Here is a 27,476-nt window from a genome sequence, read left to right on the forward strand (position 1 = left end):
GCACCTGTGGAACAGACGGAGACGCCAGCGGGCCTGTGCAGTTTGGTGCAGGCGGCTTCGCTGCAGTCGCCTTCCCCTCGGGCTGGCCCACACCGCCGACTGCAGAGCTGCTGGGGATGTGGACAAGTCGGACACCTCATCAGGCAGTGCCCCAAGCTTGCAGCGGTTCAGGGAAACGCCCATGGGCCCGTGTAGGCGGGAGTACACGGGCCTGGGAGAACGACATCCCCACTCCACCGCCACCCCCACCTGGTGCGGCCATCGCTGTGGGCTGGACCCAGGTTGGCGGCTTTTGCCATGTTCCAGTGACGATTGCGGGGGTGTCCTGTACGGCCCTGCTGGACACGGGGTCCAATGCAACGCTGGTCCGACCCGATGTTGTCCCACCCGGAGCTGCTGTACAACCGACTAATGTGCAACTTAAGACTGTGACCGGTGATCTGGCCCCAATGAGAGGGAGGGGAGTGTTCCAGTTCAAGGTGGGGGACCTCGGTGTGTCTTATGCTGCCTGGGTGGCTGACGTGCAGGACGCCTGCATCCTTGGGCTGGATTTTTTACGAGCCATTGGTGGTGTACTGGACTTAGGCAAAGGCTTCCTCGCACTCCCTGATGGGAAGAAGGTGCCGCTTATTCCCCCCCCCCGGTCTGCACAGCATCTGCCGCGGCGTCCACCTCCACCGCAGAGACCCCTGCAGACCCGCCAGCAGAACAGCGAGCGGAGGAGGAGGAGAGGCTCTCAGCAGTGAGGAGTATCTGGTCAAAGAACTGTGAGGGGCTGACTCCACAGCAGCAAGAGAGTCTATGGCAGGTACTAAAAGAGTTTAGTGACATTTTTGCCCTGAAAGAAAGTGATGTTGGCTTGACACACTTGGTAGAGCATGTCATTGAGACCGGGGATGCCCAGCCTATTAAAGTGCGCCCCCGCCGCCTGCCCCTGGCTCATCAGGAGGCTGCAGACAGAGAGTTGTGTGAAATGATGAAGGCGGGCATCATAGAGCCATCTGATAGCCCGTGGGCCTCCGCGGTGGTGATGGTGCCTAAGAAAAAAAGTCCTAGGATGCGTTTCTGTGTGGACTACAGACCACTCAACAAAGTGACGAAGAAGGACTCTTACCCCCTTCCCAGGATTGATGAGTCTCTCGACTTAGTAGCCGGGTCCTCCTGGTTCTCCACCCTGGACCTGCGGAGTGGCTACTGGCAGGTGCCACTGTCCCCAGAATCCAGACCGAAGACAGCCTTCTGCACTAACAGGGGACTATGGCAGTTCAAAGTCCTGAGCTTTGGTCTTTGCAATGCTCCTGCGACCTTCGAGAGGCTTATGGACAGTGTGCTGGCTGGCGTCCCACGGCAACGGTGTCTGGTTTACCTGGATGACCTTCTAGTGCACGGGAGCTCCTTTGATGCTGCCCTGGATGCCCTGAGACAAGTGTTGGAGAGGGTGGCAGCTGCAGGCCTGAAGCTGCACCCCGACAAGTGCCACTTCATGAGGAGGGAGGTGGAGTTTCTGGGCCACAAGCTGGGTCGTGAGGGCATCAGCACGTTGGAGGAAAAAATTCACACCATTACCGAGTGGCCCACACCAGCAGACCAGAAACAGCTCAAAAGCTTCCTAGGGCTGGCGTCTTATTACAGGAGGTTTGTGAAGGGCTTTTCCTCCATAGCCGCACCACTCTTCCACCTGCTGCAGAAGGACCGTGACTTCATCTGGACCCGGGACTGTCAGCAGGCGTTCGACACCCTCCGCAGATCGCTGACAGAGTCTCCAGTCCTTGCCCCCCCTGACCCCACCCTGCCTTTTGTCCTGGACACTGACGCAAGTAATGTGGGGCTGGGAGCTGTGTTGTCGCAGGTTGGGCCGGAAGGTGAGAAGGTGGTGGCGTACTTCAGTCGGGTCCTGAACAGGAGTGAGCGGCGCTACTGTGTCACACGACGAGAGCTGCTGGCTGTGGTGGCAGGGGTGAGACACTTTAAGTACTACCTGTGCGGCACAGCATTTGTTATCAGAACTGATCATGCTGCCCTTCAGTGGCTGATGTCTTTCAGGGAGCCAGAGGGACAGGTGGCTCGCTGGCTGGAGGAGCTCCAAGCCTTCAATTTCACTGTGGAGCACAGAGCAGGGACGCACCATTCTAACGCAGACGCCCTCTCTCGCCGCCCATGTGCTGCAGCTGGCTGCCGTTACTGTGAGAAGCGAGAGGAAATAGAGCGGGAACTCACGACAATAGACGGAGCAGCACAGCTCGCCTGCAGGGCTCTTCTGGTGGTGGATGCAGCGGAGTGGAGGGCACAGCAGGAACAAGACACGGACCTGCAACCCCTTTGGGATGAGGTCACTGGGTTTTCCATCTGTACCAGGGGGCTATGGGCCAAGTTTGCAGCTCTCAGGCTGAAGGAGGGGGTGTTGGAGCGTGCCTGGAAGGATCCTGCCACGGGGGAGGAGAGGTGGCAGGTTGTGGTGCCAAGGTCGCTGAGGTCAGCTGTGCTGGAAGCCTGCCATGGGAGCACTGGCTCCGGCCACTTTGGGGTCTCCAAGACTCTCCGCCGCCTCCGCCAGGGCTATTACTGGGGTCAACAGCGGAGGGACGTGGAGGACTTTTGCCGCAGCTGTGATGCATGTTCCTCACACAAAGGGCCACAGGACCAGTCCCGGGCTCAGCTTCAGCAGCAACCAGCAGGAGCCCCAATGGAGCGAGTAGCTGTGGACGTCATGGGCCCATTTCCTCGCACAGACAGAGGAAACCGCTATGTTCTTGTGGCCATGGACTATTTTACCAAGTGGCCGGAAGCATACGCCATCCCAGATCAGGAGGCTGAGACGGTCGCTGATGTATTAGTGGAGGGGATGTTCAGCCGCTTTGGAACAGCAGAGACCCTCCACAGTGACCAGGGGCGTAACTTTGAGTCCAAGGTATTTGCTGCCATGTGTGAAAGCCTTGGGACTAAGAAAACCCGCACCACCCCACTTCACCCCCAAAGCGATGGGCTGGTGGAAAGGTTTAACAGGACGCTGGCCCAGCAGCTAGCCATCCTTACCTCAGAACACCAACGGGACTGGGATTACCATCTTCCCCTTACCCTCATGGCCTACAGGTCGGCAGTACAGGACTCCACCCAATGTACGCCTGCCCTGCTCATGTTAGGGAGAGAGCTGAGAACTCCTGCAGAGTTGGCTTTTGGGAAGCCCCCAGACGCGCCAGAAGCACCACCAGGCCGGGACTACGCAAGGAAGCTGCAGGACCGGCTGGATTCTGCACATTCCTACGCCCGGGAGCAGCTGGCGAAGGCAGGCCTGCGCCAAAAGAGGAATTATGACATCACCACTAAGGGGAGGCACTTCCGTGCTGGGGAGCTGGTGTGGGTCTACAGCCCAAAGAGAAAGAAGGGACGGTGTCCTAAACTGGATAGCAGCTGGGTGGGGCCTTGCAGCGTCCTAGAGCGAGTGGGGGAGGTTGTTTACAGGGTGCAGTTGCCTCCTAGGGGGAGGATAGTAGCGCTGCACAGAGACCGGATGGCCCCCTACAGAGGGCAGTCCCTCCCCTCCTTTCCAGAGGGACGTGTACAGAGCGTCCATGACCCTGCTCAGAGGGACCCCCGACCGGGGCTGCGTTCCCCTCCCTCGGACTCTCCACCCCAAAGCCCCGAAGCTCCGCGTCCACCTCAGGGGCTCAGGAGGTCAAGGAGGGAACGTAGGCTACCACCCCGCCTCAGAGACTGTGTCGTTCCCTCGGGGACGAGGAACTTATTGCTGGGGGGGCAGTGTAACGATGGTTAAGTGTTATTGTACATGTTGGTTATCTTTGCACACTGTTGTTGTTCTTTTAAGATTCATGCTTGGTTGTGCTGCAGGAAGTAGGGAGGGTGGTGTGGAGGAAGGGGAGGGGGGACCTGGGTTCTGTGTGTGTGTGGTAGCGAGGCTGAAGAGAGGTGTAGCACGAGGGCGCTCTCCCCTGAGTTAGCAACCCGCTTGCTTGTGCCGAATAAACGGACAAACTGAGACCCAACCGTCTGGTTCTTGAGAACGTTACAATACAAAAATCAACTATTCACATTTCAACTTTTAACTATTTAAAATTTTCAGCTTTTTCGTTTTAAACAAATTTAAAATGAAACAACACAAAACACTGCAAACCACAACACAATTAAATATAAATTACAATATGAAAACAAAAACAACATGCATATTCTCTGTCATATGGGCTTGCATGAATAAACTTTCTGAATCCTTTATCATCCGCAACTGAAAATAGTTGTGGATGATTACTATACCTTTCTAATGTGAAGTTGTCCCTGGCTCTTTCTCTCAGAGTTGCCAGCTCCTCAGTAAGGAAAATCGCTATTGGCTGTCCTAAAAGTCGCTAGAAGTCGCCAAATGACGTCATCGCCTAATTTGCATAATAGGTCATGCATTAGCATGACCTATTATGCAATTGTAACCTATATTGTTGGAGAGAGAAATAACATCGTGGAAGACACATAAAGTGAGTCAAAAACGTCCTAAATGCAGTTAGAATTTATTTAGAACTACAAATTAAATTTATTTTAGCAATTATTGTTTTTTAATGTCACAATTCCAACCCTGCTCCTTTATCCGGGCCTGGACCGGCAAAAGTGACCCGAAATTGGCACTCTGGTGGAGTTACTTTGTGTGTGAGAGTGTGTGCTTATAAGTAGTTTTAAACCTTGTGATCCACAAAACAGCATAACAGTAAAAGAACTGACTGCGATACAGTCAGTGCGGGAGCAGCGGCTTCGCTCATGCGCGATTCATTTGCCGTTTGGATGCACAGGTGTGAACGTCTCCTGCCCTGAACGCAGCTGGGTGAGGACTATCCTCCGCCTGGGAGCGCTTTGGCATGGGTGAGGTGCCCAAGACAGCACCGAGGCCTGTTGAGAGTAAGAGCAATACACGTTTTCACGTCAAAAAGTCGTCATAAATAAGTCTCCAGTAATACCAGAAAAAGTCGCCAGATTTGTCGCTAGTCACTTTTTAGAAAAAAAGTCGCTAAGGGGGTCTGAAAACTCGCTAAATATAGCAGCAGGAGACGTTCACACCTGTGCGTCCAAACGGCAAATAAATCGCGCATGAGCGAAGCCGCTGCTCCCGCACTGACTGTAACGCAGTCAGTTCTTTTACTGTTATGCTGTTTTGTGGATGAATCGGCAAATGAACCGCGCATGACCGCCTTCTCGTTTGGCTCTCAGCGAAGGCGGTCGCACTTTTTCTCCTCTCCTCCTTACCCTTATCTTACCTGCTTAGCCTCTTGTGTCCTTGTCTTGTCTCGTCTCGTGTGCATTACTTTCCCTCGAACAGTCTCTCACTGTCGTTCTCTAAAACCTAAAAGAGAATTATTTGATCAACTGGTCTCTGAATGCTATTGACACCCTTTTCTCAACGAGAAGTCTGGGCTCGGGAGAGCCCAAGTGCTCTGGAGGGACTTTCCCTGCCGGATACACGATGGACGGGTGGCTGGAGGGTCATGTGCCTGGCGGGACTGTCGATCGAGGACGCTGAAGATACCTACCTATTCGGAACCATGATAACAGGATTCTTGCTGATCGGAGCTGGCTTGGCCCTGACTTATCGGAGAAATAAGAGAGCGGAACCAGCTGTTCAAACCCCCCCAAGGCTGACCGCTGGAATTGAAGCGATGGGACGAGGCGCGACCTCTCACAACGAACGCAGCATGGTTAACACCTTGGAGACGCTTACGGCTGCCGTGAAGACTCAAAATAACAACATTGATGTATCCCATCATACGCTCAGAGAGAGGCCTGCTCAAATTGGATCACATCGCAGAATGGCTCACTGCAGTTGTGGGGTCTCAGAATCAAAAGAATGACCACACCACGGAACAGAAGTTTGATACCATCATGGGGAGGCTCGCGGCTCTCCAACGGGAGATCGAGAGACCAGTGTCAGAGTGTTTGTCACGGCTGGCGGCGTGAGCCGTGTGGTGTAGGAGGAAAAGGACCCAAAATGCAGGCAGTTGACTGGTGATGAGAATGAAGTTTTATTTGCAGAAGTGGAGCGACTGAACAGGTAGTGAGACAAGACGAATGACTGAAAAAACCTAGACTGGGAAAACTAAATAACAAACCTAAGCATGAAACGGGGAGCGGAGAATGCAGAGAGACATAGTTACACCGAGAAACACAGACGATCCGACGATGAACAGAAGCCAACACACACTATAAATACACACTAGGTAATGAGGAGATGACATGCAGGGGTGGACACAGCTGACACTAATGGACATGATGAGAGGCAGACCTACAAAGTAAAACCGGAAACACAACATTTTTTGAGTCATACATCAAGTGAACCATTCCTATTGACTTCTAATATTCGGTCTTCTATTTGGAACTAGAGGATGTCCCATGCTGACCATTAGAAAGAATGGTCAGCAGTAACTTTAACCCTGCTGACCATTCCTCAATGGTTTCACTTTTCAGGCTCAGGTAAAGTACATGTAACAAACCTGGCACAGCCACATAGGGCTGCAGCAAATCAAAGCCTTTCTTTGCGAATAATCACCTGAACATGTTACCAATGTAATGTGCGATGGCCAACAAATAATACTTCAATCTTAGACAAAGAAAAGGCCAACATAAACATGATGTCAAACTGATTAAAGTGAAATGTTAACTGAGTCAAATTAGCCTGCTAATCTGGTCAGACTTCATGTTGATGCCAATTTCATCCAATTATCACGTTCTGTTGCCCATGCTGTTTTCCCAGTTGTGCAGTATTTCAGATTTAAAGTCATGACTTACATTACAAAGAGCTACAGACAATTCAGAGATGAGGCTTTCTAATCCTTTGTGGTGATACTGATCTCGATTTAAACAAGCTAACAGAATTTATAAAATATTAAAAAATGTGCCATAGCAATCGTCCATCCATTCATCCCTCTAGTGCTTATCCAACTCAGTGTTGTATACTAGTCATCAACATCTTAAAAATGAGAATCTTTCACATCTAAAATAAATAAATAAGGCATGATTTGCCACCTTTGGCAATGTTTGGAACTCTGCCAGCCAATTTTAAGTTGGACAAGCACCTTCAATAATTTGGTCAACATAATTTGGTTTTGCTTGGTGGAGGAATCTTTTAATCTGCATTTGCATTGAGCATAACTTCTTCAATTTTCAGAATGTTGCTGGAAAATTCTGACGTATTAGTTATGAAGGAAGAATGTGATGTATTACGGTATTTTGGTCGTGGACTAGCACTAGTCTCAGTAGACTTTCTGTATCTCTGCACAGCACACAGTTCACAAGACATCAACAATGTGAAGAGTAGCTTTGACCTCTGTAACAGCTCAAACTCGGCATGCCAAGATGGGCACATCTGCTCTCTCTGTTCTCGTTACTAAAGGAGACTATTGGAGATTTAATATCCTCTTGTCAGCTGAGCAGGTGCAGTTTGTTGAAGAGCTGTATTACACACCGTGGCACACCTCAGATGTTTTGTCTCTGCGGTCGTATGGATTGGTAGCAAACACATATTTTTAGCTCTGCTCTGCTTTCTTTAGGTCACTTTAAGCAGCTCAGGATTTAACAAAATATAGATGATGGAAAAAGGGCTTTGGAGTATTTTGAAATATTGTACTGGTTCCCGGCAATTGTTCGGAACGCTATTTTCCATCCATCAAAACACAATTTAATACAGCTTTTGTTATGCATTTTAGTCTTTACAGGCCAATGTCTGCACAGTTCTCTATTCTCAAAGCTGTCATATTGAGTAATGACAAATGAATTATCGTTTCACGAATTTCATCATTGAATTCACATTTCAGTTAAAGCACGAACGTTAATCTCGCAGTAGTTGAGTGCTATTGTCGGAAGCATCAGAAAGAGCCGACAAGCAGTCATCAGTAGGATGCTACAGTGGTAAGGAAAAAAACTCAGAATCAAGTGAAAAGTGAGCGACATGAAATTTCAGCAGCAGGAAATGGGAATGTCTATTGCTTGTTCACATGGCAGTGTACTTGTAATTTCCTGTGGTTAGGTTAGGGTCTTAAAATTGGTAAATCTTTGAAAAGACAAGCACACGCTATAAAGGACAAACCCAAGACCTTTCCAGGTTATTAGCCACCTCTCCAAGAGAATGCAGAGTGCAGTCCAATAATTGTACACATGTGGCAGCTTTTGAGCACACCCTCTGTTTAACTTAAGAGTTCATGTCTGCACTGAGATCAAACATTTGTGGAACTGCAGGTTCACTCGCAGTTCCACATAGTTCAGTTCCTCGAATGAAATTGATGAAAGTGCAAATTTTATATTTAAATCTTGATAAATATTACATCTCATATTAGAGCAGGGCGATATGACCAAAAATATTTATCACGATATACATTTGAAAATTTGCGATAATGATAACTGACGATATAATTGACACTAGACAAAATACTTTACAACTCCACAACTTTATTAGTGCAAAAACAAACCCAAACATCAATGTATTTTCACTTAAACAAGCAGCTGTTTTTTATGTGCATTAAAGTTATATAAAAATTTTACAGTGCAAATGCAAATTCCTTGCTGACAGTTTAACCAAAAGCCATTTCCAGTGGAAATTGGCCGACACATCCTCAGCATAACCATGTATAATATCCACAAAACTTAAAAAGAGATTATACACACAATACGGTAATATTATGTTTAAGCACAGTACGTATCACTCCGCGAGGCTCTTGTCTACGATAGCCGTAATGCTCCGACAATCCATCAAGCGGTGCGGCTTCATAGCTTGTCATAGTCATACATAAACATTTGACAGATTTTCGAGCGCCGTGTACCACATAAAATTGTTTCGAGGTCAGTAAACACAACCAGAATTCATACATAAGGCACACGGGATTATAAGGGGCACTATCGATTTTCAGAAAAATCAAAGGATTGATTTTAAGTGTGCCGTATTTTCCAAAAAACACGGTAATAACGACGGCCCGCTAGCATGCTCTACCAAAAATAGTGCTTTGTTGTGTATCTGACGGACAAATGCCAAACCAGTTCCACACCACTGAAGTTGTAGCATTTCTTACAAACCAGTTCTGGTTCATCTGTTTCATTCAACGATCTGCTTTCGACCTTCTCATTCTCCATCTGTGTGTATGAAAACAAAGGAACTGCGCATGCGCGTTTTACCCATATTCTATCGCAATATTTCATTTTCTTATCATTGCCCAACATTATACCGGTATTACCATGAACGGTATGATATGGCCCAGCCCTATCTCAGATGGAATATTTATAACTGTTTTTGGAAACTGGGAGGCAATAACATGCTGTAACACTAACATTGCTTTTTAAGAATGATATGCCAAAACATAGTTATTTACACACACAGCAATTACAGATTAAGATTAGCTTTAATGTGGAGGCATGTTTCTGTCAGTGCAATATTTTTAACTTAATTTATAGTTAATATTTTCATTTATGCATCAAATCATCTTTTAAGATACCCAAATTTTGCACTGTTAAATGCGTTCCTCGACAACTTGCTAACTTGGCGAGTCTGCTTTGGAGCTAGAAAGGGCAGCACTGTTAATTTTGGTTATTACAGCTTTTAGCTCAAAACAGCTGATGAAAATATTGTTGTGAGAACCAGAATATTGAACCAGAATGATTGATTAATAAACCAGACAACTAAACAATTAGCTGAAACTGACTGTAAAGTAGGGCGGCTCAATTAATGGAATTTTAATCACTTTTACGATCTGGGCTTTCAACGATCATTAAAAGTGACTGAGCCAATTATTAGCACCTCCCTCGTGCTTTGCTCTCGCGCTGCTCCGTGTGGCAAATCGAGCGCACCTCTCTGCGTTTTGAACACACGTCACAACAATTAAGAGGACCCGAGGGAAGCTCGGAAAGCTAAGCAGAAGTTATTTGGAGAGGAGAGGATAATGGCTGCTGAAGAAAGAATGCCATTGGTTGAAAAGAGACGTAAAACGACTTCAGTGGTGTGGAAACATTATGGGTTCGCGGAGTCAGACGTGGATCAAGTAGACATAGTGTGTAAACTTTGCTACGGTGTCGTAGCTGCACCACAGAGCAACACTACAAATTTTTTCAATCATTTGAAGACCGTTCACAAAGAGAAAGAGAAAAACCCTCGACAACACCTTCTTCATCTCTAATAATCGGCTATGTACCACAGGCCTTCAAGCTGGCTGTAGTTAAACCTTTACTCAAAAAGCCATCTCTAGACCCAGCAGTCTTAGCTAATTATAGGCCAATCTCCAACCTTCCTTTCATATCAAAAATCCTTGAAAGAGTAGTTGTCAAACAGCTAACAGATCATCTGCAGAGGAATGGTTTATTTGAAGAGTTTCAGTCAGGTTTCAGAGCTCAGCACAGCACAGAAACAGCTTTAGTGAAGGTTACAAATGATCTTCTTATGGCCTCTGACAGTGGACTCATCTCTGTGCTTGTCCTGCTAGACCTCAGTGCAGCGTTCGATACTGTTGATCATTTGATCATTGATCATCATAATATCCTATTAGAGCGATTAGAACATGCTGTAGGTATTACAAGTACTGCGCTGCAGTGGTTTGTATCATATCTATCTAATAGACTCCAATTCGTGCATGTAAATGGAGAGTCCTCTTCACACACTGAGGTTAATTATGGAGTTCCACAGGGTTCAGTGCTAGGACCAATTCTGTTTACATTATACATGCTTCCCTTAGGCAGTATCATTAGAAGACATAGCATACATTTTCACTGCTATGCAGATGACACCCAGCTCTATCTGTCCATGAAGCCAGATAACACACACCAATTAGTTAAACTGCAGGAATGTCTTAAAGACATAAAGACCTGGATGGCCGCTAACTTTCTGCTTCTTAATTCAGATAAAACTGAGGTTATTGTACTCGGCCCTGAAAATCTTAGAAATATGGTATCTAATCAGATTCTTACTCTGGATGGAATTACCTTGGCCTCCAGTAACGCGGTGAGGAACCTTGGAGTCATTTTTGACCAGGACATGTCCTTCAACGCACATATTAAACAAATATGTAAGACTGCTTTCTTCCATTTGCGCAACATCTCTAAAATTAGAAATATCCTGTCTCAGAGTGACGCTGAAAAACTAGTTCATGCATTTATTACTTCCAGGCTGGACTACTGTAATTCATTATTATCAGGATGTCCAAAAAACTCACTGAAAAGCCTTCAGCTAATCCAAAATGCTGCAACAAGAGTCCTGACAGGGACTAGAAAGAGAGAGCATATTTCTCCTGTTTTGGCTTCCCTTCATTGGCTTCCTGTTAAATCCAGAATTGAATTCAAAATCCTGCTCCTCACATACAAGGTCTTAAATAATCAGGCCCCATCTTATCTTAATGACCTTGTAGTACCATATCACCCTATTAGAGCGCTCCGCTCTCGCTCTGCAGGCCTACTTGTTGTTCCTAGAGTATTTAAAAGTAGAATGGGAGGGAGAGCCTTCAGTTTTCAGGCCCCTCTTCTGTGGAACCAGCTTCCAGTTTGGATTCGGGAGACAGACACTATCTCTACTTTTAAGATTAGGCTTAAAACTTTCCTTTTTTCTAAAGCATATAGTTAGGGCTGGACCAGGTGACCCTGAATCCTCCCTTTGTTATGCTGCAATAGATGTAGGCTGCCGGGGGATTCCCATGATGCATTGAGTTTTTCCTTTCCAGTCACCTTTCTCACTCACTATGTATTAATAGACCTCTCTGCATTGAATCATATCTGTTATTAACCTCTGTCTCTCTTCCACAGCATGTCTTTATCCTGTCTTCCTTCTCTCACCCCAACCGGTCGCAGCAGATGGCCGCCCCTCCCTGAGCCTGGTTCTGCCGGAGGTTTCTTCCTGTTAAAAGGGAGTTTTTCCTTCCCACTGTCGCCAAAGTGCTTGCTCATAGGGGGTCATATGATTGTTGGGTTTTTCTCTGTATCTATGAAGCGCCTTGAGGCGACTTTTGTTGTGATTTGGCACTATATAAATAAAATTGAATTGAATTGAATTGAATTCATCCTCACAGACCTCCATTCACGCTACCCTGCACAACGCGATTAAATATCCCACCAGCTCCCAAAGACGCAAAGAGATAACGCGGTAACGTTTTTCCTCGCCAAAGACTCAATTAACACAGTGAACAACCCCGGCTTTAAGAAACTAATCAACACTTTGGACAACAAACGGTATAACTTGCCATCTCGTCACTATTTTAGTCGAGTGGCGATTCCCGCTTTATATGATGAGTGTCATGATGGTGTCGCAAAGGAAGTGGCTACAGCCCGATATTTTGCCATCACAACGGACTTGTGGTCAAGCCGCACCATGGAGCCATATTTGAGCCTCACGCTACATTTCATTAACATGGATTTCAACATGAGAACGAAATGTCTCCAGACATCATTTTTCCCAGAAGACCACACAGGGCAAAACATAGCTGCAGGTCTGAAACAAGCACTGGATACGTGGGATCTGGAGGAGAGTAAACTCGTCTGTATAACCACAGACAATGCTGCAAATGTCATGCTGGCTGCACAACTGAATGGCTGGATGAGGCTCCAGTGCTTTGGGCACAGATTACATTTGGCCATAGGTGAGTAGGCCTAATTCCTACTGAATATGATGCACGACTTCCCACGACTCTCCATCCTGGCAAAGAAATATCTTTGCATCCCAGCCACAAGTGCCTCATCAGAAAGGGCCTTCAGCACTGGTGGAAATGTTGTTAACTGCCTGCGTGCATCCCTGAAGCCTGATCATATCAATAGGCTGGTGTTTTTGGCTAAAAACCTTTGAGAGGTTGCAGGAACCATGTTTTGTTGAGCCATTTTGAGATTGTATGGGACTTGGGCCTACTAGTTTTTATTTATTTCTTATAAAAGTTATTACTTTCAGTGTTTCATTTTATTTTTGTTCAGGCAGCAACTTTAGTTGACATACCTCAATGTCAGTTTGATGCAATTGGGCATTGTGTGGCTACACAGCTTGCCTTGATGTTTGGTTATTTGTATGCATAAATACAGGGAGTGCAGAATTATTAGGCAAGTTGTATTTTTGAGGAATAATTTTATTATTGAACAACAACCATGTTCTCAATGAACCCAAAAACTCATTAATATCAAAGCTGAATGTTTTTGGAAGTAGTTTTTAGTTTGTTTTTAGTTTTAGCTATTTTAGGGGGATATCTGTGTGTGCAGGTGACTATTACTGTGCATAATTATTAGGCAACTTAACAAAAAACAAATATATACCCATTTCAATCATTTATTTTCACCAGTGAAACCAATATAACATCTCCACATTCACAAATATACATTTCTGACATTCAAAAACAAAACAAAAACAAATCAGCGACCAATATAGCCACCTTTCTTTGCAAGGACACTCAAAAGCCTGCCATCCATGGATTCTGTCAGTGTTTTGATCTGTTCACCATCAACATTGCGTGCAGCAGCAACCACAGCCTCCCAGACACTGTTCAGAGAGGTGTACTGTTTTCCCTCCTTGTAAATCTCACATTTGATGATGGACCACAGGTTCTCAATGGGGTTCAGATCAGGTGAACAAGGTGGCCATGTCATTAGTTTTTCTTCTTTTATACCCTTTCTTGCCAGCCACGCTGTGGAGTACTTGGACGCGTGTGATGGAGCATTGTCCTGCATGAAAATCATGTTTGAAGGATGTAGACTCCTTCCTGTACCACTGCTTGAAGAAGGTGTCTTCCAGAAACTGGCAGTAGGACTGGGAGTTGAGCTTGACTCCATCCTCAACCCGAAAAGGCCCCACAAGCTCATCTTTGATGATACCAGCCCAAACCAGTACTCCGCCTCCACCTTGCTGGCGTCTGAGTCGGACTGGAGCTCTCTGCCCTTTACCAATCCAGCCACGGGCCCATCCATCTGGCCCATCAAGACTCACTCTCATTTCATCAGTCCATAAAACCTTAGGAAAATCAGTCTTGAGATATTTCTTGGCCCAGTCTTGACGTTTCAGCTTGTGTGTCTTGTTCAGTGGTGGTCGTCTTTCAGCCTTTCTTACCCTGGCCATGTCTCTGAGTATTGCACACCTTGTGCTTTTGGGCACTCCAGTGATGTTGCAGCTCTGAAATATGGCCAAACTGGTGGCAAGTGGCATCTTGGCAGCTGCACGCTTGACTTTTCTCAGTTCATGGGCAGTTATTTTGCGCCTTGGTTTTTCCACACGCTTCTTGCGACCCTGTTGACTATTTTGAATGAAACGCTTGATTGTTCGATGATCACGCTTCAGAAGCTTTGCAATTTTGAGACTGCTGCATCCCTCTGCAAGATATCTCACTATTTTTGACTTTTCTGAGCCTGTCAAGTCCTTCTTTTGATCCATTTTGCCAAAGGAAAGGACGTTGCCTAATAATTATGCACACCTGATATAGGGTGTTGATGTCATTAGACCACACCCCTTCTCATTACAGAGATGCGCATCGCCTAATATGCTTAATTGGTAGTAGGCTTTCGAGCCTATACAGCTTGGAGTAAGACAACATGCATGAAGAGGATGATGTGGACAAAATACTCATTTGCCTAATAATTCTGCACTCCCTGTATTATGCAGTATTTTGAAGTTCACTAAACATAGATGTTTACATTTTTCATTTATTTTTTATATTGCAAACATTTGCACTGTTATCAGTATTTCCACACTATTTTATATTATTTTTTTTGACAATCTTTAAAGCCATTATTCAATACATTGTTATTGTTAAATAAATATCGTCAAATAATCAAGATCTCAATTTCAGTGAAAATAATCATGGTTATTATTTTTGCCATAATCAAGCAGCCCTACTGTAAAGTTCATTCGGGCTAAACATACCTCTAATTTTGACTGATAGTTCTCTATATGTTATCGCTACCACAAATTCTCAACTTGTCACATTATTATTTGATACACTAAAAAATTTATTACATGCAGACATTGTAAATATGCCCTTTTTCACTATATAATAACTTAAAGCCCAAGATAATAGGCCCTTTTTAATGGCAACCAGGTTGGCACAAACTATTTTGCAATTGCAGGGCAACCACAGATGTAAGTAATAAAATTAAAAACTGCTTCCATTTGTTTTGAGGTGCCCCTCCCACAAATAAGCATGAACCTGGGAATGGGCCTATTTAAGTGGAACAGGCCATAATTAAATGTTAATGCTACAAATGTTACTAATCACACCTGTATTTACTCTCCATTGATGTGTCAAAATAACTGCTGTAAAGAGTATCAGTTTATTGGTGGCTTTAAAGTCCTGCACTGCTTCAGGCTGCCGTGAAACATATAAAATGACTGTATGTTCATTACAACAGGACTTGTCCCCCAAGTAATAAGAAAAACAGGCTCTAATTTAATCAGGTGTATCTAAACATTAGCGAAGCAATTTATCATTTAGCAGAGTAAATCTAGCTTGGGTTATCATACCTGCAGGGCTACACATTAGAAAATGTGATCATTGAGAAGATTACACATATGGTGCCATGAGTAACAGAAGCAGTACAAAGAGAAAAGAAAAGCTACTTCTGGTGTAAAATGAGTTGGTTGCATCATTTTTCTATTTACAAGTTAACCTCTGCACAGTAAACAAAAATAATTACAGTGTATGGAGGATGACATTTGAAAGTACCATTGTGCTGGGACATAAAATGGGCCCGGGCATTTTGACTAGAAACCGGCCCACCAGGTATAAAAGCCATAAAGCCTTTGAATGAAAACAAACTTCATGCACAGTTCATAACTTCCCTTCAACTCATTCATGTCACCTAAAAGGTAAACCTGTTTCTCCATCACCTGTTCAGCTCTGATGATTCAGTAAGGACATCTCCTGGTTTCATCTTCATGTTTCCCTCTCACCACATATCTGAACCGATATCATGACCAGCAGCTTTTACAGCTGTGGCTCAAGCAAACATCAGCTGATACTAGAAATTAATATTAAATAAATTCTAACAACAGCTGATCAAGCTTAAACATGCTGCTGTTGTTTAGCGCGACATCTGCTGGTGTGTGAGAGAAAAGCCGATCAGCTGATCATTGATCAGTTTCATGATTGAAGCAGCAACAGCAGAGGGAGGGGGAGAGCTGCGCAGCGTGAAGACAGAATAACTCCAGCTTTGTGTCTTTTTCCATTCTAGCTGAAGTCCTGGACAAAATATGAAACGCGTAATATTTTCTCTGAATACGGGACGATTCCTTTTCTTATGGGACGGTTGGCAACTCTACTAACTAACCTCAGGAATAAAATAAAGTTCACTATCAGTAACATCATAGCACCCACCCAGCTGTATAGAAACTCCATCATGCTAGCTAGTAGGCAGTACGAGTTATTGTAACTGACTGTAAAAAGTCAGCACAACGAAAATAAACTCCACCTAAACTTGGTTTATATCTGACCCAGATAGACTGCAGGTCATAACTTCTTACCTGAAGTTCAGTTCACCTGACACTCGGACCAGCGGCCGCCTCGGGTCTCTCCTCCTCCTGCCTCCCCTTTCCCTCATCCACCTGCTGGCCTCTGCGAAAGCTCTGCCATAGCCACCACCAAACAACTGAGTTATTTTTACACATCGGCCAGCATCTGGCCAATCCACCACCTTTCATTGTTTATGCTGTTACAAGAAAAAACAAAACAACAAACAAACAAAAAAACAAACCATTGGCCGATAAAAACAAAAAATCACATCGGCCTACCGGGCATTTGCCCGGTATACCCAATGACCAGTCCAGCTATGCCTCTGTGACATTCACAATACAATTCTGGTTAAATGCATCGTCTGCTTCAACTTGCAATAGTTACCAGAAATATTTTGTGGATATGTCATGTATTTGTGATACTTTTTTCAAGTACTTTAATACATCCTGAAGTTTGTAAAATTATTTTTAGTACAGAAGCGAGCCAGGTTTAAGACTCAGGAGTCATTGTGTACGTGGGAAAACTTATCTTTCAGGGATTTTTACCAGAATTTTCTTGCACATAGCAAGTATTGTCTGAATGAGTGTAGTTTAGCCCAAAGCATCTCTTTTTCTACAAATCTAAACTAGTGATTTTGGAGACCAAATCAGAACCAAAATGAGTCTGGATATAACACTTAACAGGTGGACAGCAGAAAAAAAAACACTTATTATTCAAGCTAATGCTATTGTTAATCAGTGCCTTAATCAGCTTTCTTTCTTTACCCTCTCCCTGTGATTAGCATTATACACAAGAAGCATTACATTTCAATCTAAAAGATAGGATAACTCTGCTCAATTTACATGGTTTTCTGGCTTACAAGTTTAGTGCTAGCTTCGTAAGCATGTAGGTAGTTACAAGGGAATAACAATCTTACATTAAGAAATGGTGTAATAATAGCTCTATATATTGTATAGATACACAGTAAGCACACACATATTATAGTATAAATGAAAAGTTTTAGGCTATATATGTGGGTCATATCTAAATCATAAAAGCTTAAGCTTAGTCAACTTGGACAAAGTTGCATGTTTAGCTAGCTCCATGTTCAAGTTCCTGACGTAATCTTTGCCTAAATATAGTATTGCCATATTTTTGTACTCCGCTTTAAGACTGTGTACTGGATGAGACACTTTACTTTTTATGTTGGTAACTTAATCTGTTTCCAGTTGCCTGGTAACCAGACTGAGCTACTTTCGTTTATAAGTTTCTAAAGCATGTAAATTAATTAAGTCAAAGCAGTAATTACATGAAACACAGCATTTGCAGGTAGTTGCTAATTAAAGCTCAAACATTTGTAACATTTGCTAATGTAATACCTCAAATTAGCCATAATTTTGTGTGAAACTTTAGAGGTTTAGATGTTTTTGGATATAAATTCCAGCTAGTTTTCTCCCATCATGCCTTGGCACATGTGCTACTGTTTAGATGTTCTTGTTTTATTGTTTATGGTTATGTTACTTTTAACTGGGGTCCGTTCTTCGTACCTCGCTTACTACATCCAAGATCAAATGACACATCCAAGATCAAATGACACATCCAAGATCAAATCATCGCGCTAACTTTGAGCTCGCTATTCCGGTTCTTCGAACACACGTGTTGTTGACGATTAGTATAGCTGGATGAAGTAATGTGAGATCACTGGGTGGCTTAACAGGGGCTACGCATCGATAGTAGAAACATTGATGGGCAACCCTTTGACTGGTCGGCGAAAATGTCGAAGGACCGCGCTCGGTATTTTTCAGCAGCAGAGCAAGAACTCTTGATTGAGGGATTTCAGGAGTTTCAGAGTTTCATTAAAACGCAAGGGAACACTGCAAAGGCTGCAAAAGCAAGGAGAGAGGGCTGGCAGAAAGTTGCTGACAAATTAAACTCGTAAGTAGGGATGGGTATCGTTTAGGTTTTATCCGATACCGGTGCCAAATCGGTACTTTTGAAATGGTGCCGGTGCTCAAACGGTGCTCAAACCGGTGCTTAAAGAATGGAGAACACAAAATTGGTCCAAAAACCTCTCATGTTCAGCTGGTTTTTGTAAAAAGATAACAATGTTAGCCTTTTCTGCAGCTATAGGGCATATATGGGATCACTCTTGGCTGGAAGCAGTGCTTAAACAATGGAAAAAACACAAACTTTATCCAAAAACCTCTCATGTTTAGCCGTTTCCCTCTTTTTCTTTGGTCATTTTAGCCTTTTTGGCCAGGGTGAAGGGAGTATCTGCCATCAAACAAGAAGACAGCCGCATGTAGCTATGATGATGTTTGCTAGTTCACCTTACCTGCATTAATGTAATAACGTGGTTAGCCTACTCAACGTAAATTACACACGAACAACATTAAGCTACTCACGCAGAGAAGAACGGCTGCTGCTGCATCATCATCCGTCATCATTTCTGCTACACTGGCAGGGCTAGGGGCCAGGACTCTATTCTTCGTGTTTTTGGGGATGTTGCTAACTCCGGGTCTGATAACAGGCACCACACCCGAGGTAGATGTGCACGGTGTGAGGTCTCGCAGCAAGCTATCAAATACAGCGCATTTCTTGGCTTTTAAAAAAAAACGCTATGCGTCGCCAGGTGTTTCATCGGATTTGAGGTGTTACCTCCTTTGACAGTATCACAGTATCAGCTTAAAGCACTTGTTGCAGGCTGCTGAGTTTGCATATTTTGCTGTGAAGTACAGCCAGACTTTTGACCGCTTCGCCTTAGGCATTTTTAATCTGTAGCTCTGCTCTAAAAGAACGTACGTACCTGGACCCGCCTACTATCCTCGGAAATGTAAAATGATTGGCTAGAAGTGTATCACAGCTCAGGAAAAAAAAAGCACCGAAATAAAGCACCGAAATGTGCGCTGCTTTTCGGTCTGGTTACTACCGTTTATGTCAGAACCGGTGCCATCATGGCACCGGACACCGGTACCCATCCCTACTCGTAAGTAATTTAATAATAATAATAATAATAATAATGGATTGGATTTATATAGCGCTTTTCAAGGCACCCAAAGCGCTTTACAATGCCACTATTCATTCACTCTCACATTCACACACTGGTGGAGGCAAGCTACGGTTGTAGCCACAGCTGCCCTGGGGCAGACTGACAGAAGCCAGGCTGCCATATCGCGCCATCGGCCCCTCTGGCCAACACCAGTAGGCGGTAGGGTAAATTTATTATATTACACTATATTATATTATATTATATTATATTATATTATATTATATTATATTATATCATATTATATTATATTACATCATATCCTCATTCACATTAGAGCCACGACAGGACCCACCAGAACATGGGAACAAGTAAAAGTGAAATATAAGAATATTCTACAGAATGGTAATATTTATGTCACGGTTCGGGGCAGCGGCCGTGTGAAGAGTGGAAGGAGGACTCAAATGCAGCACTTATTCAGATGTGAAGGGTGATTTATTAACAATACCAGACATAAAGTGGAGATGGCAAACAGAACTAAGGACGAACTAAACTGGGATAAACTACACAAAGGAGTGGCAAACCTGAACATGAAGGGAGAACAGCAGGGAGAGCACGCAGGGGATTTCACAAGGTATGAATACAGACGACGCGACGAGGAACAGAGGCAAACACACACTATAAGTACACAGAGAGACACTGGGAAATCACACACAGGTGGGAGACACAGCTGGACCTGATTAACCTGACGAGACAGGGGAACACTAACACCAGGGACCAATAGAGGGAGCACAAACCCAAAACCCAGTATCTAAAATCCCAAAACACAAACCATCCCAAAACAGCCCAAGAATAATAAAGAGAATAATAACAATAAGGAACACAAACACAAAGTCACTGAGTCATGGCCGCAGGACCATGACAATTTATCACTTATATTGCTTTTAGTCTCTTGAAAAGAGACCCTGAAATAATCTGTTTGTTTATAACAGCAACCAAGAAAAGGGCAGAGCAGAAGAAGACAGGTGGTGGTCCTGCACCCCCTCGTCAACAAGTTGGTTAAGTAAATAATACCCTCACGGGAAAATCGATATCTCTCTATGAGCACACTGTTGCGCTGAGCTAAAGGATCCTGTCTATCCCGCAATATACGCTGAGTTCTGAAAACTCTCCTTATCAATCTTGCACCTTCCGCAATGGGTTGCTCGCGTATACAGACAGGACATGGCTGCGACAGACTTCCCAAATCCACCTTCGCTTTTATAGCCGTGGTCTCTCATCTTGATTACACGAAGTAATTTACAATTACAACTCTAAAATATGACTTACATCTGAAATAATCAAATACATGAAATAGAATGATTAATAGTACATTTCCCTTTTTTTAGGAAATGACCTGTATGTATCTGTATGGAATCAATAAAAGAATCAAGTACTGCATTATCTTTAGTTACATTGATAATATTTATTTGTGGAAAAACAGTGGTAAAATATCGCTGTTGCTTTCGTATACATGAAGCGGACATACCTGAGTGTACGCGATCTAATCTTGTTTACATAAAGTAAACCTGCTCCCGAGCAGATTTACGCTTACGGATCTGTTGCTATGACAGCAAGTCCCGGATGAGCTTCGGAGAACCGAACGATCCAAGATCACGCGAAATCGTCAACAATCAAATCCAGCTAACTTACTTAGCGAGGTACGAAGAACAGGCCCCAGTTTGCAATAATTAGTCTGTTTGTTTGTTTGTTTGTTGTTGTTAATGTGAATCTCTCATTGGATAGTGAAGTACAAAATTCCACAGCCAGTGACATCTGATGAATTTAGTTTAGTAAATCTGGCCAGGTTGTGCAATTTAGAAAAATGTCTGTACTTTATGTTATTAATTTTGTGGGTTTTTTAATGCAAACTTATTCCAGACTTGTACTTCTGTATCCTCTGTTTATACTATCAGTTATTACTCAGAGTGATTAAACATTTTGGAGAAAAATCATAAAAATCTATTAAAAGTGCAGAATATCAAAAGACAAGAGAGATAACATTCACATGCAGAAAAATCAAAGCATTCTGTAGTAAAACAGTTGAACTAACTGTGCAAAAGTTTCTCGTTTTCTTTACTTTTTAAATTCCCTCTTTGCTCCTGCTGAGTGACTGCTGGCAGTTTTTGAAACAAAGCACTTTCAAAGAGAAAAACATTAAAGGTAATGAGGCAGATGTTGATTTTTTTTCCTCTGTGCTTGATGCTGGACTTTTCATGCTGCAGTACAGCATCAAAGGAAGCATGTAAAATATATTTAAACTGGTTATTACAATAAATGTGTTAGTAACACTTTTGTATTTCCCTATGATTTTGCTTAAAAAAAAATCTATCCGGTCATTTGCCTCTACATTTGTTTTACATTATAGTTCCAGAATTATTCACTCACCCATCCAAATCATTGAATTCAGGTGTTCCAATCACTTCCATGGCCAGAGCAGACTAAGTGGATGCTAAACTTTCTGCAGAGCCAACTGCTACAGACCATAGAATTGATATCCATGACCAAGCAGCTGCCATGTCCAAGCCTTACATTACCAACTGCAATTAAAAGTATTGGATTCAGTGTAAAGCACACCACCACTGGACTCTAGAGCAGTGGAGAATCACCCTTCTGGCGTGATTGGATCTGGCAATCCAATGGATGAGTCTGGACTTGGAGGTTGCAAGAGGAACAGTACTTGTCTGACTGTACTGCACCAAGTGTAAAATTTGGTAGAGGAAAATTATAGCGTGGGGTTGTTTCTCAGGAGTTGGGCTCGGTCCCTTAGTTCTATTAAAAGGAACTCTTCCTGCTTCAGCATACCAAGACATTTTGGATAATTTCATACTCCCAACTTTGTGGGAACAGTTTGGGGATGGCCCCTTCCTGTTATAATGACTCCCCACTAGTGAATAAAGCAAGGTCCATAAAGACACGGATGAGCAAGTTTGGTGTGGAAGAAAATAACTGGCCTGCACAGAGTCCTGACCTTAACCCAACCGAACATCTTTGTTATGAATTAGAGCAGAGACTGTTCTAATAACTGATGTTGACCTTCTCGTCCAACATCAGTGTCTGACCTCACAAATGCTCTTCTGGAAGAATGGCCAAAAATTCCCATAAACACACTCCTAAACCATGTGGAATGGCCTCCCAGAAGAGTTGAAATTCATAACTGCAAAGGGCAACCTGATTTTATATGAAACCCTATGGGTTCACTCAAGTTCAAGTCCATATAAAGGCAGAGGAGCATATTTTAGCAATATAGTATACTTGTAAAAGCCTGCAAAAAAAAACATGCTGTGCTCACAGCTCTTCTTGTATTTAGCCCTAATTCATGCTTAGGTGTTAGCATGTTCAGTTTGATGGTAAGCCTGACAATTCTACCAGCTAAACATGAGCAGGTCAGCAATCACCTCAAACTGCTTCTATCACCTAAGTTTGCATTCGTTTTAGTTTTAGCCAAACATAATCAAATATGGTTTTCTTTTTTTTGGAAGAAAATATATTTGAAATGCAATTTAAATGAATTTTGTTCACACATATAAAGTGTTTGCGTCAATGATAGTTTTGGCAATACTGAACTATATAAATGTATAAACAAAGACAGCTGAGCATTAACTTGTAGTCTAGTCTTGCTCAACATTGCTAAGGTCCTCTTAATTGTATGTGTGATACATAATAATGCACTATAATAATCAGTGTGTTGTGTTAAACTGAACAGGAACTGCAAATGTGTTGGATGTGAAAATATGCAGATTATCTGCTATAGTGAGCAGCATTTGTATCATCAAAGTTGTAGAGTGTTATCAGCCTGACCCAGTGAACGGCTATTATCAGTTTTTTATCACACCAAGTATCACCCGTAGGCAACCTCATTTACTCCCTAACAGACTCAGTAAGTTGTTATTGCCTCATTTAACAGTGGTCATGTCATGTTGCTGAAGAGAAATAATGGATGGCTTGTTTCCACTTTAAAAGAGCAGCCAAAGTCCATATATTATACTTTCCGTGGGTCATTTTTGACCCCAGCAGACCCTTGTGTCTGCTGGGGTCAAACCCTGTAACCCTGATGCCGAAAGGGTTACACTATATAGGGTTCCACTATAAATTAGCCGAGTTCAAGATGTGTCCTCTGTTTTAAATTTTGTTTTGACTGACCCATTTCTTGATAAAGTTTTGGCACCACAGTAATTGTTTGGGGTCAGAATAAAGATAATGTGTCAGGGTTAAAATGATCCTTGCACAACATTAGCAACATGTCAGAACAGTTGACATCCACTGGAGAATTTGTGTATTTACATTTACAAAACCAATCAGAGTTTTACTGAACTAACAGCAGCCTGTTATATAATCAGGGATACTCGAGAATGAGCATGATGGAAGATGAATCACCTATTAAAATACTAGTAGGGTACAAGAGGATGCCTATTAACCACACCTAAGTGATTACATCAGATAATGCAGTGATTCCTGACATTAGGGACAAAACAGGTTTTAATTTTCTAAAATATATTTTTAGATTTTAAAAAAAAAACATTTACATATAATTGTTACACAAAGTTTTGGCTGTCTCACCATGTTCTGGTACAATCTCCCAGGTGTAATAATTTACGTTTTTGCTGGAGCAGTGCAAGGTTTTTGTCAACACCATCAGACACAAAGAAATGCAAAAATATATATTTTAAATTAAGTTGTTTCAGCTATTTTGACTATTAGCAGCTTCTCTATTCTATTGTTTATGCACATATGTTTTCAAAGTAATTATACCGCATTTAAAAGTAAGATTGTTTTGGCTTTTTATTATTAGAGTTACAGTCATACATATTTTCAGAAGCTTATATTTAATCTGTATAAGAAACAATCATATTAAGCAGCATGCAAATTACACATTTTTATTGAGAAAATTACGTATTTTTATTGGAAGATCATGAGGGAGGAAAATATATGGTTCTCCAAAAGAGAAAAATAAACAAAAACTCCATATTATGGAGTTGACAAGGTGCTGACGGTGGTGACACAAATCTGACGGTGGTGACACACTAGTAGAAAACAAGATATTATTTCTTTCAAAATGACCATTAAACCTTAACAACTTATGTAATATCACAAGACACATCATAACAATTCTGTTTTTGCACATGTCAAGTTCAACATCTTAATAGTTCACCAGCAAGTAGCTACCTAATACTCCTTGATTCCTAAAGTACTCTGTGGTTGTGTGTTTAGACCCCCCTGTACTTTCTCTCCTTTTGTCTCTTTATGAGAAACTCTTTCTTCAACTCAGGCTGGCTGTTAATCTTCTCTCTCCTTCTTTTTTGATCATCCCTGTTCCTTCTCTTTCGTTTCTCTACTGACAGGTTCCCCTTTGCCATTCTAGCCTGAAATGTACCATCTTGTAATTAATATAATTTTTCTGACCCATATGCATTTATACAGATTAAGGATGAATATTCACAACACAATTATATATTAAGCAATAGAAATGCTATCCGGTCTTTAAGTCTGATGTCATTAGCCGTTTCCAGGTCCAAGCTCCGCTGCAGATCCCAAAGTCAAAGGAACTCTGCGGCATCACTGAGAGTTACAAACTGTCTAAATTCTTTCATCTTTAATAAAAAGATCAGTGTGGCTGCTCTACCAGGTGGAACATCCAGGCATCCATGAAAACAGAATATATGAAATTTAATAGAGTTATAATAAATTGCTTGTTTCCACCTAAACATGATATACCAGCTCTGCTATTACTTCCAACATAAATGAAGACAGAAAACTAAACAGCAGTGACTTCTGTAGGGTTGCTAAAGTTGGGCTAGCTGGTATATAGTAATGTGCTATGTGATCACTAGCGACACAGCTACAGTGGCTTGCAAAAGTATTCGGCCCCCTTGAACTTTTCCACATTTTGTCACATTACAGCCACAAACATGAATCAATTTTATTGGAATTCCACGTGAAAGACCAATACAAAGTGGTGTACACGTGACAAGTGGAACGAAAATCATACATGATTCCAAACATTTTTTACAAATAAATAACTGAAAAGTGGGGTGTGTGTAATTATTCAGCCCCCTGAGTCAATACTTTGTAGAACCACCTTTTGCTGCAATTACAGCTGCCAGTCTTTTAGGGTATGTCTCTACCAGCTTTGCACATCTAGAGACTGAAATTCTTGCCCATTCTTCTTTGCAAAACAGCTCCAGCTCAGTCAGATTAGATGGACAGCGTTTGTGAACAGCAGTTTTCAGATCTTGCCACAGATTCTCGATTGGATTTAGATCTGGACTTTGACTGGGCCATTCTAACACATGGATATGTTTTGTTTTCAACCATTCCATTGTTGCCCTGGCTTTATGTTTAGGGTCGTTGTCCTGCTGGAAGGCGAACCTCCGCCCCAGTCTCAAGTCTTTTGCAGACTCCAAGAGGTTTTCTTCCAACATTGCCCTGTATTTGGCTCCATCCATCTTCCCATCAACTCTGACCAGCTTCCCTGTCCCTGCTGAAGAGAAGCACCCCCAGAGCATGATGCTGCCACCACCATATTTGACAGTGGGGATGGTGTGTTCAGAGTGATGTGCAGTGCTAGTTTTCGGCCACACATAGCGTTTTGCATTTTGGCCAGAAAGTTCCATTTTGGTCTCATCTGACCAGAGCAGCTTCTTCCACATGTTTGCTGTGTCCCCCACATGGCTTGTGGCAAACTGCAAACGGGACTTCTTATGGTTTTCTGTTAACAATGGCTTTCTTCTTGCCACTCTTCCATAAAGGCCAACTTTGTGCAGTGCACGACTAATAGTTGTTCTATGGACAGATTCCCCCACCTGAGCTGTAGATCTCTGCAGCTCGTCCAGAGTCACCATGGGCCTCTTGGCTGCATTTCTGATCAGCGCTCTCCTTGTTCGGCCTGTGAGTTTAGGTGGACGGCCTTGTCTTGGTAGGTTTACAGTTGTGCCATACTCCTTCCATTTCTGAATGATCGCTTGAACAGTGCTCCGTGGGATGTTCAAGGCTTGGGAAATCTTTTTGTAGCCTAAGCCTGCTTTAAATTTCTCAATAACTTTATCCCTGACCTGTCTGGTGTCTAAATCCAATCGAGAATCTGTGGCAAGATCTGAAAACTGCTGTTCACAAACGCTGTCCATCTAATCTGACTGAGCTGGAGCTGTTTTGCAAAGAAGAATGGGCAAGGACTTCAGTCTCTACATGTGCAAAGCTGGTAGAGACATACCCTAAAAGACTGGCAGCTGTAATTGCAGCAAAAGGTGGTTCTACAAAGTATTGACTCAGGGGGCTGAATAATTACGCACACCCCACTTTTCAGTTATTTATTTGTAAAAAATGTTTGGAATCATGTATGATTTTCGTTCCACTTGTCACGTGTACACCACTTTGTATTGGTCTTTCACGTGGAATTCCAATAAAATTGATTCATGTTTGTGGCTGTAATGTGACAAAATGTGAAAAAGTTCAAGGGGGCCGAATACTTTTGCAAGCCACTGTATGTTAGCATAATATAAACACAGTGAAGCTGGAGGATGAATGCTAACTTTTTTCCACTTGATAAAAGTTAACGTGAGGGTTCCCGATGGTTAGGCTGACAGTGATCACTGACTGTTTTTAGCGGCTTGTTCAGATGTAATAGAACAAGATAAAAAGCATTAAAACATTTTAACAGCACAACAGGCTTAATAAACACAGAGTAGTTTAGGCCTGGAAGCAGGATTCATACATCATCACTTAAAGAACAGCTCTCGGGGCACAGCTAGCTCAGTAGATGCCACATGATCGGAAGGTTGGGCATTCAAATCCAACGAACAGCGGCTATCCTAGATTGGTAGCTGCCCACTGCATCACTGAGTGAATGGGTTAAATGCAGAGAACTAAGCATTTTCCTACAGGATTAATAATGTATACATAAACAATGAGATTCAAGATAAGGCAAATTTGATAATATTTGACACATCTGTGAAGCAGAAATATCAGTAAATTACACAGGAAGTAATATATCTGAAATATTAGTAAAAAATAACTTAACATAAATGGTGAATAGCACACTTTTGTGG

The sequence above is a fragment of the Mchenga conophoros genome, linkage group LG1 (genome assembly GCF_057382185.1).
Source record: "Mchenga conophoros isolate Kocher_MC1m ecotype Shallow Benthic linkage group LG1, M_conophoros_male_GT1.1, whole genome shotgun sequence".
Taxonomy (NCBI): domain Eukaryota; kingdom Metazoa; phylum Chordata; class Actinopteri; order Cichliformes; family Cichlidae; genus Mchenga; species Mchenga conophoros.